Below are 15196 nucleotides of genomic sequence, written 5' to 3' on the forward strand. Positions count from 1 at the left end.
ACCCACCAGAGGCTTCTAACCTGCCTCCCTCTGGGGTCTCTGTGCTTTCTTTGGATGAGCCAAACGTAAACAGACCCCAACCTAACTCTAGGTCTAGAGGAGCCAGATATTATGGATGATCCCTCCGAGCCAGACCCATCCCAGGCCTTTAGGGAATCTCCATCTTTACCTGCAACCAATGTTCCCTCTAATTTTTTTTCGGTGTGGGCGGAAAAGTATAGTGTCTGAGCGGCACATTAGGTGAGTCCTTTGGGACTGGGCGGCATAGAAGACAAATTAAATAAATAAATAAATAAATATTTATTTATTCCTCTTTCTCCCTCCCTCTTTCTCTCTCCCCCTCCCTTCCCCTCCCTTCCTCTCTCTCCTTTCCTTTATTCCTCTTTCTCCTTCCCTGTCTCTCTCCCGCCCTCTTTCTCTCTCCCTCTCCCTTCCCCTCTCTCTTCCTCTCTCTCCTTTCCTTTATTCCTCTTTCTCCTTCCCTCTTTCTCTCTCCCCCTCCCTTCCCCTCTCTCTTCCTCTCTCTCCTTTCCTTTATTCCTCTTTCCCCCTCCCTCTTTCTCTCTCCCCCTCCCTTCCCCTCTCTCTTCCTCTCTCCTTTCCTTTATTCCTCTTTCTCCTTCCCTGTCTCTCTCCCTCCCTCTTTCTCTCTCCCCCTCCCTTCCCCTCTCTCATACACCGGCGCACATTAAAAATGTTTTGTTTTTTAAAAATGACGTCAGCCTCTTGTACTGTCTGAACCCTTTCCTCAAATGACAACGCCACCGTGGTCCCCTGGGCTTCCTCTCAGCCTATTTCATATTTAGGAGAGCAGACTATTTTTATTAAACAGTTGAGCTCCTCAAGCGCGACCAAACGCCGCCACCGGAGTGTTCAATTCGCCTGCTGCTGCCGCTACTGCTACCAAGGGCAAAAATGCATGAGGGACAGCGCGCCAAGACTCCCTCCGGTTCAATAAGAGGCACCAAGGTCCTCCCCTCTATGGGCGGAAAAACAGGCCGATGCTGCCCCTGCCCGATACGCCACTCGCCGGCCTTGACGCAATCGGTCCCAAACAGAGCAGCATGGCGGCCGCCGGCTTCTCCCCTTTGGGGAGGGGAAGTAAGTGACTGCCGTCGGAGGGAGTGACGCACCGGCCCCACAAAAAGCGAGCCAGGCGGAATAGGCACGGACTCTCTTGCCGTTGTGCGAAAGAGAGCCTAGGAGCGCGGAAAGTTAGCGCCAGTAGCCGGAGAGTGGCCTCTCATCGAGCGGGAAGCGTGACTCAGCACCTTGGCCAGCTGGCCGCAGGAGTTCGCGGGTTGGATTGGGGAACTTAAGAGAATGCAGGCACTAAATACAGCGAAGCCAAAAATGTGCTAAAAACCATTTGTTAACAGCTGACATGCATTCACAAGCTCTGGATCTGTAAATGCGCCGGTAAAGGAAAGACTCGCCTGCCCTCCCCCCCGACATTTGCAGGCTGTAAACGCGCCGGTAAAGGAAAGACTCGCCTGCCCTCCCCCCCGACATTTGCAGGCTGTAAACGCACCGGTAAAGGGAAGACTCGCCTGCCCTCCCCCCTGACATTTGCAGGCTGTAAACGCGCTGGTAAAGGGAAGGCTTGCCTGCCCTGCCCCCCCAACATTTGCAGCCTCCAAGCGCTGTAAGGGTAGCCCCTCCCCCACTTACCTTAACCTCCGGCCGAGGCTTAAATAGGGGGCGCAGCAGAAAATTCCCGCGCTGAGGAGAGAAGCCATTTGATTGGCTTACCTCCCTCTGCGCTAGGATTCTGATTGGTGCGCAGGAGTCCATTTCCCCCTGCGCTATTGCTCATGCGCGCAGCTTACAGGGAACGGTGCCTGCAACCATTACTAATCTGCCTCCAGAGTTTCAATTTATGTTTTCTGCCTTTTCTAAAGCCGTTGATGCCAAGCTCTCGGCTATCAATGTGCCTTCTCACTCTCGTCCCCTTCCATGTGCCCACCGGCCTGTGAGTTCCCTCTCATCCTACAGAGTTCCAATTAATGAGGATTTGGATCCTTCCCGGGATGAGAACGAGGATGTGGACGTACAGGATAATGATGACCCTTTTCAGCGCCTGTCAGAAGATGAGGAATCTCAAATTAAGATTCCAGCCCTGGCTGTGATCTTTCTATTCCAACTCTTCAAATCTCTTCTATTTAAAGCAAGAGTTTCTACAGGCTTAGCCGGGCAAGATAAACAGTCTGCTCCTTCCACAGATCCTCCTGAGGAAAATCTACCATATTTCATGGAGGAACAGGAAGACAAAGAGGTCATCCCAATGCCCAAATTGTTTAAAGATGCTCTGCTCAAGACTCTACAATCTGCAGCAGCTATGCCGGGTGAAGCAGAGGAGGTTTGGAAACTCGAAGACAAACGCTTAGAGCAAATGCTCAAAAAATGTTTCCTTGCGGATACCTGGGCTATTAAGAGTGCAGCGGCAGCATCTTTCTTTTCTAGAGCTATGCTTTTATGGCTTCAACAGCTCCAGCAGCACATCTCCCCTGATGATTTACGAGGCCAACAGGATTTTAACAAAGTTTTTGCAGCGGCCCAATATGTAGCTGATGCTACCCTGCAATTATCAAGATTTGCAGCCAGGTCAGTAGCGGCCTCAACAACGGCCAGAAGGCTTCTATGGCTGTGCCCGTGGCTGGCGGGAGTGAGGCAAAAATGGCAGCTAGCCATGGGTCCTTTGAAGCACGATCACCTATTTGGCAACTTCCTGGACCCCCTTCTCACTGAAACCGCTGACAAAAAGAAAGTTTTGGGGCCCACCAACAAGAAGGTCATCAAAACTCAACCCTTTCGACATCCCAATCGTCAACAGGATCAAGGGTTCACTTTCCAAAGAAACTCAGGTCAGTATTCCCCTCGTTTTCTCTCCCAAGCTGGCAGAAACCCCAGGGGTAGAGGATCCCATTACCAAAGGGATTCCTCCTCGACCAGAGCTTTCAGAAAGCCCAGATGGTGAGTTTCATTCCACTCCCATAGGGGGGGCACCTGGCTTGGTTCTCCTCCAGATGGCACCATTCCTGTAAGGACCCTTGGGTTATTACTACTGTGGAATGGGGCCTTCAGTTGGAATTTATTTCCATACCTCCTAAATGTTTTATTTCATGCCCATTCCTCAGGTCTTCCCCATCTCGTATCCGAATGGAGGAAGCTATTCAACATTTGTTGTCTATCAGGGCTATCCAACCTGTTCCATTTTCCCAAAGAGGTCTGGGCTTCTATTCCATCCTCTTCATGGTCCCTAAGACTTCTGGAGGATGGAGAGCCATCTTGAACCTTAAAAGTTTGAATCAGTTTATTAAATATAGGAAATTCAAGATGCATTCTTTGTCATCCATCTTAGCCGCTATCCATCCTGGGGACTTTATGGTCTCCTTGGATCTCACGGAAGCCTATCTTCATATTCCCATTGCCAAAGGTCACAGAAAATTTCTACGCTTTGCCTTTCAGGGCAAGCACTATCAATATAGGGCAATGCCCTTCGGGCTCTCCTCGGCTCTTCGAGTCTTTACTAAGCTCCTAGGAGCCCTGGCGGCCCACATTCGAGCCAAACCCATCCACATTTTATGCTATTTGGATGACATATTAATGGGGCCTCTAAAGACGGCACCTACTCAGACCTCAACATTACCATGTCTATCCTACAGGATCATGGTTTCTCCATTAATCTAAAAAAAATCAGCTCCATCCGTCTACTTCTATTCAACACCTGGGAGCCATCATTAACTCAGATCTCTCTCAGGTTTTTCTCTCTACTGAGAGAAAAGTCAGTATCGAGGAGCTCATTTCCCAAATACGATCTCAGAGAAGGACTTCCATCGTTACCCTATCTTCTCTACTGGGAAAGATGGTATCCTGCATTGGCATTATCCCCTGGGCCCGTCTTTAGGCCAGGGATCTCCAATGGCTTCTGTTACTGTTCCAGAGATTGGGGAACAGCAATTCGACACGCCTCATCACCGTCCCATCCACAGTCTTAAGATCCCTTATGTGATGGATCTCCTCCACCCTGGACAAGGGATCTCCCTTCAGGTGTCCAGACCAATTCACCATCACCACGGATGCCAGCTTATCGGGCTGGGGAGCCCATGACCAGGGCCTGATAGCCCAAGGTATGTGGTCAGTGGAGGAGGCTTCCAGACCTATCAACTGGCTGGAATTGAGAGCAGTGTCCTTAGCCCTCAAACAATTCAAACCGCACATCATCAATCAACATGTTCTGATTCTCACAGACAACATAGCCACAAAGAGTCATATTTGCAGACAAGGGGGCACCAGGTCCGAGGCCCTGATGAGAGAAACTCTGAAGTTGGGTCTCTGGGCAGAGAGGCATCTTCAGTTGTTAAAGGCCGACCACCTATTGGGAATCCTCAGTGTACAAGCAGATTGGCTCTCCTGGTGGACTAGACTCAGGAGAGTGGAGCCTTCATCCGGCTCTCTTTCAGAAAATCTGCCTCAGGTTCGGTCACCCATCGCTAGACCTATTTGCGACCGAGGCCAATGCTCAACTCCCTCGATTCCTCTCCAGGTTCCCATCCTCGGGAGCGGAGGTGACCAACGCACTCAGAATCTTTTGGCCTCAAGGGCAGCTTTACGCCTTCCCTCCAATTCCAATTCTCCCAGATGTGATCCACAAGATCATCCTCGAGAAGGCCCAGGTGATTCTGATAGCCCCTCACTGGCCACGCAGGCCCTGGTAGAAATAATTCTAAAAGCCAGAACAGCGTCCACCAACAGGATCTACGACCATACCTGGTCCAAATTCCACCAATGGTGCTCACAGGAGGATCTATCCCCCCTGTGTATTCCCATCCACAGGATAGTAGCCTTCCTCATGAAAGGGTTCCAGCAAGGCCTTTCATCCAGCACCATCCGTTGTCCTCTGGCAGCCCTATCTTCGGTCTTAGCAGGGCCTCGCAGACAACCACTCTGCTCCTTTCTGGAAATTCAAGAATTTCTTAGACGTATTTCAAACCTCAGACCTTCCAGGGTTCATAGATACCCGTCCTGGGACTTACCGTGGGTTCTCCATTCCCTTACTCAGGCACCATACGAACCCTTAAGATCAGCGTCCTTCAGGTACCTATCTTACAAGGTAGCATTCCTGGTGGCGATAACATCTGCTCGACGCATCTCAGAATTGGCAGCCCTTTCAATTAGGCAGGATCTATGCCAGTTCCATCCGGACAAAGTAGTCCTGCGCTTGGACCCCACCTTTCTACCCAAGGTCAGTTCCATGTTCCATAGATCCCAGGACATCGTGTTGCCTTCATTTTGCACCAACCAAAACCATCATCTTGCGGTCAGGTGGCACACCCTAGATCTCACCAGAGCACTGAGAATGTACATCCAACGGACAAGACCCATTCGAAGGTCTGAAGCTCTATTCGTGGTCTACCATCCCAGATCCATGGGATCCAAGGTATCCTGAACCGTAATAGGCCGTTGGATCCGAGGGACTATCTCAAAGGCTTATGAGTCAGCTTCCCTCCCCATACCTAGAAGTATCACAGCACATTCCACAAGAATTGCAGCCACATCTGCCGCATGGGCAACTCAAGCTCCATTGGAAGAAGTCTGCAAAGCAGCCACTTGGGCCTCTCCAAACTCTTTCATAAGGCATTACAAAATTGACTCTTACGCTTCAGCGGATGCTGCCTTCGGCAGAAGAGTCCTCCAATCCGTTATCTCTCACGATAGTGAACTAATCCCTCCCTAGGGACTCATCTATTGGGTATGTCCCACGTGACTGCTGGACCCGCTCTCTCAGTACGGAGAATAGGTGTTGATTGCTTACCTGAACGCCTCTTCTCGTACGATGAGCGGGTACAGCAGTCACTTCCCTCCCTGTATTTCTTTCTAAGTATGGTTATTCCTTTAACCTGTTTTTTTCCTATCATGAGAGTTGAACACTATTGAGCCACCACAATTGAGCTTAAGTCTACGGATTTGTGAATTCTGGGGAAGGGGCGGATCCAGCAGGCTTTTTAAAGACTAGCCTCGGTCCTCAATGGATTGGACAGCGAACAACCCATATGACTGCTGTACCTGCTCATCGTACAAGAAGAGGCATTCAGGTAAGCAATCAACACCTAAACTCACAATTTTTGTATGTACTTCTGTTAGTTTTAAGGAAGTTCTAGTAAAAAATATATTTTAAAAAGATGCGGCGTTTGGAAGAAGGCATGGTGCAAACAAGAACTGCCTGACGTAGGGCCAGGACTGGCACGCCTCTCAGAAGTGGGAGAAAGGTGGCAGCTAGGTGCACAGCCAGCAGAGCTTAAGCTGGTGAGGCTTTGTGCTGTGATGTTGGGGTGATTGGCCATAGGCTTGAGCTGACACTCCTTTATGCCAATAGTGGTGCTTGGGGCATGAAGTAGAGGTCAGGGGGCTTCTACTTCAATGCTGCTGGGTGCCTACCACTGCTAAGAGTACAGAGTGGCTACAGAGAGGCTGGGGTGGTAGGAATTTTAAAAGAGGCAACCCCCTTTCTTACCAAAGTTTGGGGGTGGGAGGGACCAAGCTGGGGAAGCTTGTATTGATGTTAATCCTTGCCTAATGACCAGTGGGTTTTAGTTAATGACAATGGGAGCTGCTGGGATTTCTGTCGCACTTCTGTCGGCCTGTTTTTCAACTACCGGTACATCAGTAAGCAATGGAAATTTTGCTCCTGATTACCATTGTTAATAAGGACTAACTGCTATTTCTGTTTGGTCATGATAAGACACTTATTGCGTATTTATTTTATTTATATAATCATCTTTCCCAGGCAAAAATTCCAAAAGAAAAAGAAAAGTTCAAAAATCACAATAAAACCAACAATTCTTAAGAACAATAATGAAACTAAAATAATATTTATTTCAGAAGCAAAGTAGCAAGTTAAACAACAAGTTTCCCACTGCTTGCAGTTTGGTAGCTTTGTTGTTATGTCTTATGCTGTATTCAGTTTTCAAGACACTTGGAAATTGGACACTTGTGACTTCTTCTTTGGACTGGTATTATCAGCACTTTGCATAAATAAGTTATTTTCTCTTCTCCCTGAAACTTGAGCTCTTGGATTTAAAAAGGTACTGTACTTGGAAAGATTTTACTATTTGTTTCTTTGGACAAGTACACACTGAAACGACCTTTCAGGAGTGACATGCAGCTAGTTTTTCAGAATAAAATTAATTGGAAATAACCTTAATAGTTTTTTAAGAAGGTCAGGAGAATTATGTGAGGAACAACAAACATTTGACTTATTTATTTTAATGTAATTTAAAGACTATTATTTAAATGAATTATTTTTTTATTTTATTTTATTTATTTTATTTTATTTTATTTATTTTATTTATTTTATTTATTTTATTTATTTTATTTATTTTATTTATTTTATTTATTTTATTTTATTTATTTTATTTTATTTTATTTTATTTTATTTTATTTTATTTTATTTTATTTTATTTTATTTTATTTGTATGCCGCCCCTCTCAGAAGACTCGGGGCAGCTAACAACAATATAAAAAGACAATGTAAACAAATCTAATATTAAAAACAATCTAAAAAACCCCAATTTAAAAAACTACTCATGCATACAAGCATACCATGTATAAATTCTATAAGCCTAGGGGGAAGAGAAATTTCAATTCCCCCACGCCTGACGACAGAGGTGGGTTTTAAGTAGCTTGCGAAAGGCAAGGAGGGTGGGGGCAACTCTGATATCTGGGAGCTGGTTCCAGAGGGTCGGGGCCGCCACAGAGAAGACTCTTCTCCTGGGTCCCGCCAAAGGACATTGCTTAGTCGACAGGACCCGGAGAAGGCCAACTCTGTGGGACCTAACCGGTCGCTGGGATTTGTGCGGCAGAAGGCGGTCCTGGAGATATTCTGGTCCGATGCCATGCAGGGCTTTATAGGTCATAACCAACACTTTGAATTGTGACCAGAAATTGATCGGCAACCAATGCAGACTGCGGAGTGTTGGTGTAACATGGGCATACCTTGGGAAGCCCATGATTGCTCTCCCAGCTGCATTCTGCACGATCTGAAGTTTCCGAACAATTTTCAAAGGTAACCCCATGTAGAGAACATTACAGTAGTCCAACCTCGAGGTGATGAGGGCATGAGTGACTGTGAGCAGTGAGTCCCGGTCCAGATAGGGCCGCAACTGGTGCACCAGGTGAACCTGGACAAACGCCCCCCTCGCCACAGCTGAAAGATGTTTCTCTAATGTGAGCTGTGGACCAAGGAGGACGCCCAAGTTGCGGACCCTCTCTGAGGGTGTCAATAATCCCCCCCCAGGGTTATGGACGGACAGATGGAATTGTCCTTGGGAGGCAGAACTCACAGCCACTCCGTCTTATCCGGGTTGAGTTTGAGTGTTGACACCCATCCAGACCCCAACAGCCTCCAGGCACCGGCACATCACTTCCACTGCTTCGTTGACTGGACATGGGGTGGAGATGTATAACTGGGTATCATCCGCATACTGATGATACCTCACCCCATGCCCCTGGATGATCTCACCCAGCGGTTTCATGTAGATATTGAACAGCAGGGGGGAGAGGGCTGACCCCTTAGGCACCCCACAAGGGAGTAACCTCGAAGTCGACCTCTGACCCCCCACTAACACCGACTGCGACCGACTGGAGAGGTAGGAGGAGAACCACTGGAGAACAGTGCCTCCCTCCCCAACCCCTCCAGCCGGCGCAGAAGGATACCATGGTCGATGGTATCGAAAGCTGCTGAGAGGTCAAGAAGCACCAGGACAGAGGACAAGCCCCTGTCCCGGGCCCGCCAGAGATCATCCATCAACGCGACCAAAGCAGTTTCCGTGCTGTATCTGGGCGTGAATCCAGACTGCTGGGGACCTAGATAATCGGCTTCTTCCAAGGACCGTTGGAGTTGGAGTGCCACCACCTTCTCGACAACCTTCCCCATAAAGGGAAGGTTGGAGACTGGATGGTAGTTATTGAGCACGGCTGGGTCCAGGGAAGGCTTCTTGAGGAGGGGGCGCACAAGTGCCTCCTTATAAGGAGCCGGAAATTTTGATGAATACTGATTGGTTATAATAATTTTAGTTTGAGGAAATGGAAAGTCAGTTAAAAATCAGATGCACTACTGTGCATGTGAGTAATTTAAATTGTGGCTTGTTGAATAATCATAATGCCTGGTTCATACTAATATTAAGCCAAAACCATGATTCAGAAACCATAATAGCTAGGTTTACATTGTATTAATATAAAACTACATTTTACATTGATGCAATGTGAGAAATCCAATTACCATCATGTTTGTAAATAGTCACCCTCTAGATAGGATATCCTAGGAAGGAAAAAAAGGAGGAAACATTTTAGGCACCTCAGTTTCCCCAAAAAACTCTAAGGGAAACTGAGTTTTATTTGGTGGGAAATTCTAAGACAACCAAATAAAAAAATTACAAATACTGTATTTTTTCCCCTGAAGTTGATGCTTTCTTTTTCAAAATTGTGTAATAGGATGGCTATGTAAGATAAGATAGACTCGTGACTATATTGTATTTAGTACTTATTGTGTTTAAGAACTGCTATTAGTCCTGTCAGCCCTGGAGGTCACCTGGAGTGGCATGACTGGAAGGCACGTCCAGTTGGGATCGTGCATTGATTGGACCATGTGATGGATGCATGGGTGCAGGGGAATTGCCTTGGACTTGCTTTTGGGTGGAGAAAACTTGGAAGCTTTCAGATTCGGGTTTTTCCCAGATGTGCCAAAATGACATCTCTCATAAAATGGTACTTTGAGGAACTTCTAGCCTTGGGGTCCTCTTGCATTGGGGGGCAGAATTGGTGATGTCATGGTGACATCACAAAACTGGTTCTGTTGGTGCTGGTCCATAGATGCCGCCATATTTGGGGCGGGGATTTTTACTTATTTTTTTTCTTCTGCACACGTGCAGAAGCTGAGTCCCCAGCACTGCAGATGCATCATCTTGTTTTCAGCTCTCTCCCCTTTTGGGGGGGGGGGATTTTTTGTGAACTTTTGGTATGGCCTCGCAGCACATAATTCACATGCAGCCACACAATGCAGAAGGAAGCGAACCAGTGGCGAGGTAGATTAGGACTCACTCCTAGTTGACGATGTTACTTGGAACCCTGACAAGTCCTTAATATTATGATAATAATATTAATTTCACTTCAATATTTTTGCATATTTATTAATTTCAGCTCATTTTTTTACACCTAAGTTACAAATAATTTGATTAGTTTAGTTAGTCTACTACAAAATGATTTGTAATATTGTTATATATTTGATTATTTTAGGTGTTTATTTTAGGTCATCTTTAACTCAAGATGATTTTATTTCACAAAATGGTTTCTTGGATAATTATGCATAGGATATAATGTAAACCATCATGGAAATACCTTGAAAATATTTTTTCTTCTATTCTGATTAGTTGATTAATTGTGAATAGCCTTTTGATAATGAAGCTAGGAATGTAATAAAGAATTTATGATCTAGTCAAAAATTAATACTATTCTGACTATGGAATTCAGTTAGCTTATTCTCTTGAAATAATAACATCAATCACGTTTCCCAGTGCAAAGTCACCCTCAACCACCCAGTTTGGGTGAGCTTCCAGAACAGATGGGTGTGATGAAGATATGAAATCCATCAGTTCCAGTGAGATTCTCCATTGTAAATAGCATTTGAAAGCATTAACATTTGGCTTTAATGCATTACTATTCTGAATCTAATTTTAACTTATGACTTCTCTGCCTTTTTGCTTCAGACAGGTTTATACTTAAGGACATGTATTTTTTAATATTCTAGTTTTAAAGAATGTTCATTAATTCTGGTGGTTAGAATGGTTCTTACCATTTATTTATATCAGTACTGGTGTCTGAAACTCAGTCTTGATGTTTTATCAATAAACTAAACTTTACTATGGTAATAACATTTTTCAACGTTAGTGTTGTCTTTTAGGTAAGAATTAATTAACTGCTAAAAATATAGTTCTTAACAATTTGTTTAACTGACAGTGAACCTCACTCCTTACCAGCACTGATGTTACCTAGTTTGAGTAATGACATGTCTGCAAGAAAACAAGCGAGCTCAGAGAACACCAAGGACCACTCATGTGAACACTGAACTACAAATACTCTCATTTATTAGTTTGTATAAAGAATTTAAAAAAAATATCCTACTTAACTGGTATACTCAGAGGTGGGTTCCTTCCGGTTCAGACCGTTTCGGCTGAACTGGTAGCAACTTGCTGCTGATGTCATAATGACATCACGAGATAGGTCAGCCACCATCTTTTGAGAGCCACCATCTTTTAAAATTTTTTTTAAAAAATATTATTTTTTCCTTCTGAGCATGTGCAGAAGCTGAGTTCTGGCATTGTGCATGCAGTCGCTATCTTTTGAGGGGGGACTTTTTGTTACTGTGCACGCACCCATGAGGCACACCCACACAGCGCGGGAGGGAGCGAATCAGCAGCGAGGTAAGTTGGAACCCACTCCTGGGTATACTGTATTGAGGGAATTAGTTTGAATAACTAATTGAATAAGGCAATAGATTAGGTTGAATAAGGCAATAGATTAAAACATTTCCATTTAAATTTACAGTACATATAAACAACATATGCTGTTTCTAGACGCCGAGAAAGCCTTCGATAATCTCAATTGGAACTTCTTTAAAAATTAATAAACATCATGGATTTAGGAGAGAATTTCAAAAATACAATAAATAAAATATACTCCAAACAAAAGGCAAGGATAATTATAAACGGAGATCTAACAAATACATTCGATATTAAAAAAGGAGTGAGACAAGGCTGTCCACTATCTCCCTTAATATACATAATGTCTATAGAAATCCTATTAAACCAAATTAGAGGGAAAACATCAATACAAGGCACCCAAATTAAACAGCAAATATATAAAACACAGGCTTTCGCTGATGATCTGGTCTTCTTCTTAGAAAACCCAGTTAGCTCAATGATACATTTAGTAAAAGAACTAGAGAACTATGGAAAAGTGGCCGGATTAAAAATAAATAGGAATAAAACTAAAATATTAACTAAGAATTATAATCAAGATTTAAATAAATTACTAATAAAAAAAACAGGTTTCCAAATAGAAAAAAAAAAAAATATTTAGGAATTTGGTTTACGGCAAGGTACTCTTCACTGAAAGAACTAAATTATATGAAACTACTAACTAAAACAAAAGAAGATTTAGAAAAATGGTCAAACTTAAATTTATCCTTAATGGGAAGGATTAATACTATAAAGTCTAATATACTTCCAAGGTGGCTCTATCTCTTCCAAACAGCACCAATACAATTAAACAAATCATTCTTTACCAAAATAAATAAAATAATTTCTAAATTTATCTGGTGCAATAAAAAACCAAGAATAAACATGAAAGCCTTACAAGATCTAAGAACAAGAGGAGGATTTGTTTTGCCCCACTTAGAAATATACCACCAAGCCACTAAATTACTATGGATTAAAGAATGGGTCAACCTTGAAAATCCTAGAATTTTAACAATAGAAGGTCACGATATAAATGAAGGATGGCACGCACATTTGTGAGAAAAAGAACATTCAAAACATTCTCATTTTAAACAACATCAAATTCGGAATACACTGTTGACATACTGGCGGAAAGTTAGGAAAAAACACTATAACGAAATACCCAGATGGCTATCTACACTAGAAGCCCAAATTCATCCAAATATAATTAGCCAAGAACAAATAATAACCTATGAAGCCCTATTAAATACCAATGGAAGTCTAAAAACTAGAGAAAGACTTAAAGAGGAAGGCATAGTAATAGATTGGCTACCATATTACCAAATTCAAAGTAGATATAAAAAGGACTTGGTGAAATCCAGAATATGTAAAAAACAAAATGAAATAGACAAAATATTGACAGGATCTGATAAAAAATTTATAACCAAAATGTATACTTATCTACTAAATCATGAAAACATCGAAGAAATAGTTAAACCTAATATGATAGCTTGGATGACCAACTTTGGCTATGCAATTCAGATAGAAGACTGGGAAAAACTATGGTCAGTTAACTATAAGATGACTTTGTCAACACCATACAAAGAAAATCTTTACAAAATGTTCTTCCGATGGCATTATGCGCCAGCGCGCCTAGCCAAAATGAATGTAAATATTAGTAACAAATGTTGGAAGTGTAAAAAAGAGGTAGGAACATACTACCACATATGGTGGCAATGTAAGGAAGCAAAAAAAAATCTGCATCCGAATTCGGAAATGGATGGAAGAAATACTGGGCTATATACTTGAGATAAAACCGGAAATGTATTTATTAGGCATAATCAGAGGTAAACATAGCAAAGAAAATTACTACCTAAAAAAACACTTACTTACTGTTGCAAGACTAGCATATGCACAAGTTTGGAAACAAGAAAAGACTCCAAACAAAGAAATGGTGATTACAAAAATATTAGACTGTGCCAAATTTAGCAAATTAACATATGAGATACAAAACCAACAAAATAAGGACTATTACAAAGTGTGGGGAAAAATATACAACTGGGTGGAAGTTAAGAAAAAGGTATAGCAAATAGAATTGTAAAAAATAAATTTTGTAAATATATAAATCGTAAATGTTCAATGTTGTATTGTATGATGTCTAAATGTTTGTATGTCAAACAAAATAAAAATAAATATATATATATAAAATAAACAACATATTAAAAGAGACAAGTCGATTGATAAAGTTTGAACTGAAAAACAAAAACAAAAAATCCTTTAGTGCCAAAAAGAGATTACAGTATATCACTCAAGACATTGCTTCTTTTGTTTTATATTGGATTTAAAATTTATTTTGTAAAAAGATATATATTATGCATACTATATCTGGAATTGAGGGCCAGAACTGAATTATATAGATCAAACTCATGATTGTCCTGGAATTGGATTTAATAATACATATATTGCTAAGTATTAATTCCTAGTGGAGTGAACAGAAACAGTAGGCAAAGACTCATGGAGCTCAAGGGAGGAGAAAGTTGTGGGGGAAATGAGCACAGTGGGGTGGACAGAAATGGGGGGCAGGGACTCATGGAGCTCAAGAGAGAAGAAAGGTGGGAAAATGAGCAGAGTGAGGTGGACAAAAACAGGAGGCAAAGACACATGGAGCTCAAGAGAGGAGAAAGGTGTGAGGGAAATGAGCACAGTGGGGTGGACAGAAATGGGAGGCAAAGACTCATGGAGCTCAAGAGAGGCTCTTTTTGTCTTGCTTCATTGGCACTACCACCTCTTGCCACCTCTCACTGTCCCTCCCCCCTCTCCGTTTGCCTCAGCTTCGTCCGCCCGCCACTTTTTTTGGGGAAAAAAAAGCCTTAATGTTTTGGATTTTCCTAATAGGCTTGCACGCATTATTCACTTTTACATTGATTCCTATGGGAAACATTGTTTCATCTTACGAACGTTTCTTCTTACGAACCTCATCATGGAACAAATTAAGTTCGTAAGACGAGGTACCACTGTATTCTCTTTTCTAGCTAAATATTCTCAGATATTTAATCATGGGATTTAGTTTCTAGATCACCCTATGTCCTCCCCCACACACCTCTTCCAATTTCTCTAAATTATTATTGCTACTTAATGCTGGGAATTACACGTAATACTTGAGGTGGTAGATTACTTACAGAGATCTATTTTTCTTATTTACCAAGATAATATTTAATTTTATTTCTGTTTTCTACAGTATTAATCTACCCAATTTTATGCCTGAAAATTTGAGAAGCATTTCCTTCACATCAGAGTCATGAAAAAAAAAATACTGAAGAGTACCAGATTCAGGACTGATTTCATTTCATCACTCCACTTGATATCACACTCAGGTAGAAGAATTATTGAGCAGGCTTCAGATACATTTCTTGGACCAGCTATGTGCAGTGTTCATTGTCTTACTTGAACTGGTAATCTTTGCTAAACAGGATAGTTTGTGTTCTTTATCAAATATTTCAGTCAAATTAAGGTCTATTCTGTATAGCTTTCACCAAATCTACTCAATCCAGATAACAACTAGTAATCACAGTTTTATTTTTAAGGTTGTTTAGATCATCTTTTTTACAATATGGTCTGGAATCTTCCCAAGTTCTTTTTTCTCTCTTCTTGAAGATAAAGACAATATTTGTTCTCTAGTTTTCTGGAATTTCATTGTTTCTCCAG

At 42.5% G+C, this 15196-nt stretch overlaps 1 protein-coding gene across 2 annotated transcripts in view; it reads left to right on the forward strand.

The window, feature by feature from the left end:
- UBE2D1 (ubiquitin conjugating enzyme E2 D1) overlaps positions 1-15196 on the forward strand; it is a 56251-nt gene that overhangs the window by 21748 nt on the left and 19307 nt on the right. Inside the window, exon 2 of one of the 2 annotated variants that reach the window (XM_070752289.1) lies at positions 14730-14865. The exons of the other annotated variant lie outside the window; for it this stretch is intronic. The gene's annotated coding sequence lies outside the window, so the exon portion shown is untranslated. The remainder of the gene's footprint in view (positions 1-14729; positions 14866-15196) is intronic. 2 annotated transcript variants of the gene reach the window in all.

Source organism: Erythrolamprus reginae, chromosome 5 (assembly GCF_031021105.1).
Source record: "Erythrolamprus reginae isolate rEryReg1 chromosome 5, rEryReg1.hap1, whole genome shotgun sequence".
NCBI lineage: Eukaryota > Metazoa > Chordata > Lepidosauria > Squamata > Dipsadidae > Erythrolamprus > Erythrolamprus reginae.